Raw genomic sequence first — 6,973 nt, forward strand, 5'->3', positions numbered from 1 at the left:
AATAAGAGCGAAAGTTCAAAAAAATATTCTTATTCAAAATTCATTTGGCATAGCATACCTAAAACATCACATCAAATCATAATTCCATGTTTAACCCTCGTGATAGGATTGTGCAAATCCCGGCGGCCAACCGAGCAAAAATAGAATGTAAATCTTCCCCTTATTATTCTTGGAGCCACGAGTGTACACACATGAAAGACCACACAGAAAACCACTTTGCTTCCAAGGTGGGTGCACTGAAAATAGAAAAGTTGGTACCAACCTGAACAGAGGCCACAGTTTTACACCAGTGGTAAGGTCAAAATAGAATAGAAATAAAAGTAGAATGTCATGCCAGAGATTTTCATAAATCACATCATATCATATCAGAGTACAAAATATTTTCAAAACATAATATAATCAGATCACAAAAATATAATTTATGCATAAAATTTCATATTCGCTCTATTTTGTACAATTCAGAAATAAAATATTAAAATAGCTTATGTCTACACTATTCATACCAGAAAATACTTTACTTTTATACAGAATTTCATGAGTAATGTAGATAAATAACTGAGATTGTTTCAAAATTATTTTCATAACATAAAATGCATATTTTCCAAAAACTTCAATTCATTTCTTTTATGTAAAATCTAACATAGGAACCCGGCTTACATGGTCTTCTTAGCTTTTCAGAATTTCTTCTCAACAGTACTGAACAAAAATCAATCATCACCTATAAAATAGTCATGTACTTCCATAAATTTCTAATCATATACGTATATCAAAACTTAAACCTGAAATACCAAGTAATATATTTTTCTTTAAAAAAATAATTTACAACTCTCGTAACTGTAAAATATCGTCACTTTCCAAAAATCATAGATGTCTACCTAATATTTACTCAATCTAATTCTCACTTATTCACAAGATTTATTTAAAAATTAAAGCTCAACCAATTTTTTAAAAATAAAATTAAAAATCATTGAAATAAAAATATTATCCGATCCAAAAATAATTTAAAACCCGAACTCAATTCAAAAGCATTTTACTTCAAAAATCACTTAACGTAACACACTAATATATATATATATATAACAGACCCTAAATAAAAAAAATTAAACCCACTAAAATAAACCCTTAAACACTGTTTTAAAAACTGAGGGTAAAAATTGTAATTTATTCACAAAAGTTTTACCAAACTTTACGTATAACCACTCTAACCAACAACGAGTTTAAAAGTAGAGAGAATAGGCTATGGTAGAGGCTTACCGAGAGGGAAGAGGATGCGATGGAGGCTCAGTGGAGCTGGGGCACTAAGTGAGAGAGAGAGAGAGAGAGAGAGAGAGAGAGAGAGAGAGAGAGAGAGAGAGAGAGAGAGAGACTGGGAAAGACTGAGAGAACAAAGACATGGTTGCTGGCCACAGGCTACGGCATCGAATGAGAGGAACACGAGGCTGGGCTGGGCGGTTCGGTTGGATCGGAGTGACGGGTAGTGCTCGAAGGCACTATCTGCAGAGGTGGTGACGGTGTGGATGGGCTGTCGACGTCGCTAGGCGGCACCGACGTGTCACAGGCTGTAACACCGACACGGAAAGTGGTTTTTCTTGCTCTGTTTTGGGTGCTTGAAAACAGGGCTTAGGTGGTTACAGAGGTCTGCGAAGCGTGGTGATGCAAGGAGGTTCGGGGTGCAGGTCGTGAGTGAAGGCTTGCTGGATGGTGTTGGGTGGCTAGCTTGAGGCCCACGGCGGGGAAGACTACTTCCTCTGTTTTTATGCATGCAAAACAGGGGTTGGTAGAGGAGGCTACAGGTGGTTAACGTGGTTATCATTGCCTTGAGTTGCTCAAACTTTTCGTGATGGTGGCAGGGTGCTACGGACACCGAGAGATTGCTGGTGAACATGGGGTTGGGCAGGGTGCTTCTCGGTAGGTGTTCGGGCCACGGGACTGTAGATTTGGGTTGACGCAGTTGCATCGGCAGCAATATGGAGGCAAAGGCTGGACTAGGGTACATGGTTTGCAAAAGGGTCGGGCAAGGTTTTGTTCTCGTGCGGTGGACGAACACGGCATCGTTGGGTGGTCTGGGCGGAGGTTTAAGATGTGCTGCGTGATGGAGGCTGGGTGTGTTTATGCACCAAGGTTTGGAGGCAACGGCTTGCAGAGGTGCAGCGAGGAAGGATTAATTTGGCAGAGGCTGGCAGCAATGGCAGTTTCTAATATGTAAGGGAGGGATGTACGAATATTTATAGGTGATTTGAAAAAATAAAACCCTAAAGAAGGAGAGGGAAGAAACGTGCATGCGGGGTAAACGGACGTGAAGTCGGGCTTGAGGTGGTGTCTATTGGGGCTGTGCGTGATCTTGGTCAACACGTAAAAATAAAGTGATAGAAAAAAAAAAAAAAAAAAAAAAAAAAACAAGCGAATAAATTAATGGGCTTTTTCTAAAATTTTGGACTTTGACTTAAGCTTTAAAACAAGGAAAATGCTACACAACCTCCCAACATACTACACTCTGTTATGAAATCATAGAAAAGAGAGAGTCATAACGTATTATAAAACTTTTAAAAAGAGAGAGAAAGAGATAGAGCTCATAAAGGTTATGAAACTTATGAATTTTTTAAAGAATTCAACGATATATATAGGCGTACAAAGCGGATTATGCTAGCTTATTATGCAGTACTATGCTAGCACTATGCACTCTGCATATGTCGACCATTCACTATGCCAGTTACTATACAGTACTATGCTGGCATTATGCACTGTGCATATGTCGACCATTCACTATGCCCAGTTACTATGCTGGCACTATGCACTGTGCATATGTCGACCATTCACTATGCCAGTTACTATGCAGTACTATGCTGGCACTATGCACTATGCATTTGACGACTAGATAAATGTGGTCATACAATTCAAGATAGTTTATAACACTTCCCCTTTGGATGACCATATTTAAAGAATATGCCTCGTTAAAATCTTGCCAAGGAAAAACTCTGTGGGAAAAAACCAATGGCGAAGGAAAAAGAGTACAGTATTCATGTGTATCGCCGAGTGCTTTAGGATTGCCTCATTACAACCTTGCAAAGGAAAACCCAGTGGGATAAAACCATAGCGAAGGAAAAAGAGTACAATCAGCACAAGTCTTCAAGACATTACTTCCCCTGAAAATTGCATGATAATAGGTCTTCAAACCTCCGCATTCCAATGTTCTGCATAATCTTCTTAAATGTTGCAGTTGGTAGTGCATGATAACAGGTCTTCAAACTTTCGCATTTCAATGTTCTGCATAATCTTCTTAAATGTTGCAGTTAGTAGTGCATGATAACAGGTCTTCAAACTTTCGCATTCCAATGTTCTGCATAATCTTCTTAAATGTTGCAGTTGGTAGTGCTTTAGTGAATAAATCTGCCAGATTTTTACTTGACCGTACATTCTTGATATCAATTTCAACTTTCTTCTCATGAATTGCAATGATCTTCTTGTGTGTATCTAAAAGATAACTCGCATCTGTACATCCAACTAACTGTGGACTTGATCCATGTTGATAAAATAATCACAATTGGATCTTTCTACTCATCACTACTCTTCTGGAGTTGTACTCTTCTGGAGTTCTTGTAAATAACACAGTTAGTGGAGAATTCATCAATATTAAACCGCTAACCTCATTTTTTAATAAAAACGGTGGCCAGCCTTTTAAGATCAGACAAGCACCGCGGATTTTCAACTCCTCTGTAGGTGTCAGGCGTGCTGTCAAGCACCGCAGCTGTCAGGCGCCGCAGAGCTATGAAGCTATATTTCGTCTCTTTTCTCTTGCTTCACAAGAGATGTTGTATCATAATTTTCTCTATAAAAGAGATATTCAGCTCATCTTCATTCGCATCTCATCTTCTTCACTTTTCTGTAATCATACTGCATTTTTACTTTACAGTCTCTTTCTGCATTCTTATCCTGCAATCTCTCTCTGCAATGGCTCAGCAATCTTCTCAGGGTCAATATATTAGGTATTCTGCACCTCGTTCATCAGTTGTTCCTGCTTCTACCACAGGTACTATCATGCAATATAATGATCTGACTCGTAAGTCAGATAATGAAGCTATCTATGAGCTTGTGAGTCTCGGTACCCGATACTCATCATTCATTGTCGCATTTTCTCAGCGACTGCAATCGAGAACTTGTGGAGTTGACAATCTCCACGAGAATATTGCTATACTTCAGCGACTGCTTCTGGAGTCCAACATGAAAATAGAATCAATAAAGAAAGAGAATAGGAATTTAAAATCCTTACTTAAATCTTCTTTTTGTTTGCCCACCCCTTTAGATAGGGATGCTATGCAGATTCTTGAAGAACAAGAGCGTTTGAAGAATGAGGCAAAGTGTTTCAAATTTTTGTAATTCTTGCTTCAAGATAATAAAATAATATTTCACAAATATTCATATTTGTGTTTCTATCTTTTGGTAGATGTTCTGTGTGCTCCCTTTTATTTCTTCTTTAATAATGCACACTTCATATCAAACCCATAATATGAATCTGAAATACTAATTGTATTAAAAGATGGTATTTCTTGACTAATAACATCATCCATCTTCTCCTTGAAGCCGCAAGGGTTTCAGATTTATATTTCAAATATGTGCAGTTTTTATGAGCTCTTCTGGAGCCTCAATGACATTTAAATCATATATATAAACTGCAATAATAGCTTGTTTTTATTTGCGTTTGGATTGCTTTAGATCATATAAGGATCTTTGAAACTTGATAGAATACATATTTCCAGATGTATTCATATTAGAAGTTTCAGACATATATATCATTGAATTCTTTAAGAAATTCATAAGTTTCATAACCTTTCTGAACTCTATCTCTTTCTCTCTCCTTTTAAAAGTTTTATAATACGTTATGGCTCTCTCTTTTCTATGATTTCATAACACGTTATCAGCACAAAAGTTCTGACGATTTTGAAGCTAGTAGTCCTCAACTTCAAGTAAGTTTTTCAATATATTTTTATATTCCTGATTTATATATGTAAAAAATGTCAAATCTTACAAAATTAGAATTCGTTGCTCTTGACATTTCTGGAAAAAATTATTTATCTTGGATCCTTGATGCTGAGATCCATCTGGATGCGATGAACCTGGGAGATACAATTAAAGAAGGAAATCAAGGGTCCCTGCAGGACCGTGCTAAGGCAATGATTTTCCTTCGGCACCATCTTCATGAAAAATTAAAAACTGAGTATCTAACGGTGAAAGATCCACTTATTTTGTGGAATGATTTAAGGGAGAGATATGAACACCAGAAAACTGTAATCCTCCCAAAAGCTCGTCATGATTGGATGCACCTAAGGTTGCAAGACCTCAAGAGTGTTAGTGAGTATAACTCTGCACTCTTTAAAATTAGCTCACTATTGAAATTATGTGGTGAAAAAGTCACTGATGATGACTTGTTAGAGAAGACATATACTACTTTTCATGCCTCGAATGTGCTCCTGCAGCAGCAGTATCGAGAGCGAAAGTTCAAAAAATATTCTGAACTTATATCTTGTCTTCTATTAGCTGAGCAAAATAATGAGCTTTTGTTAAGAAATCACCAGTCACGTCCTACTGGTTCTATATCATTCCCTGAAGTGAATGGTACTAGATTTACATCATTCCCAGAAGCGAATGGTGCATCTTTTCAAAGAAAACGAGGGCGTGGACGTGGTAGGAAAAACTATGGAAGTGGAGGTTCTATAAGTGACCACACTAAAAGGGACAATAATAGATATACACCGTACCACCAGAAGTGGTTCAACTCAGAAAAGGGCAAAGGTCCCCAAAACAAATTTTTAAAGAAAGATGAAGATGGATGTCATAGATGTGGTATGACTAGACATTGGGCTCGTATCTGTCGTACAAATAAGCACTTGGTTAACTTATATCAGTCTTCTATAAAAGAAAAAATAAAGAAATTTTAAACAAATTTTACTGAACCATCATATGCTTTAGATTCTATAGATGGAGAAAATATTACAAATCTTGATGTTTCTGATTTCTTTGAGGATTCTAGTGGTAGAGTTGATCATGAAAGTGTTCCTTTTTAATTAATGTATTTTCTTTATCTTATTATAAAATATTTTTATATTCTGCAATATTTTGTAGTAATGAAAGTTTTATTTATTCTTTTATACTTGTTATAAATTATTGATGATATGATTTATCTGAAAATGGAAATGGAGCATCCCTGAAGGATCGCCCTAAATCAATAATTTTATTGATTATCTCATATGAGTGATACTTGTACTAAAAACTCATTATGATTTATGCACCTGAAGTTGCATAATTGAAATTGTGGAAAGAATATATATTTGAATGAACGTCTCGAATGTGCTCCTGAAGTAGCAATATCGAGTATGCTCCTGAAGTAGCAATATGAAATGCAAACGTTCACAATATATTCTAAATCTGTATCAGTGACTGAGTAAAATAATGAGCTTTTGATAAGAATCATTATTCACGTCTCACTAGATCTACATCATTCCCTGAAGTGAATGATAATGAATTTATATCATTCTATTCCCTAAAGTGAAAAGAATGATGCGTTTCATTCAAAGAAACTAAGAGATTGGACGTGATAATGAATATCTTTTTGGGTCAGAAGCTTGTATTGGAAAAGCTGTAAGCTTTCTCTTTGAGATGATATTATACAAATTATTGAATCAAATATTATGATGCATCAAAAGGTGATATGATTCAAAATATTTGTATCTTTTCATGGTTATCTTGATCATCCAAAATCAATTACGATAAGTTGAATGATTTTCATATGGACGTCCATAAAAGAACCAGAAGATTCTTCTACTATAAAGTTTTACCACTAGAAATGAAAAGAAAAATTTGCTTGAAGCAAATAAGATAAAATTATTCGACGTTATCTTGATTATCATATGTGAACCAGAAGTTCAGATGATAATTAAATTTTGGATACAATAAGACAAAAATGTCTCATATTCTAGCT

The sequence above is a fragment of the Carya illinoinensis genome, chromosome 2, assembly GCF_018687715.1.
Source record: "Carya illinoinensis cultivar Pawnee chromosome 2, C.illinoinensisPawnee_v1, whole genome shotgun sequence".
Lineage (NCBI taxonomy): Eukaryota > Viridiplantae > Streptophyta > Magnoliopsida > Fagales > Juglandaceae > Carya > Carya illinoinensis.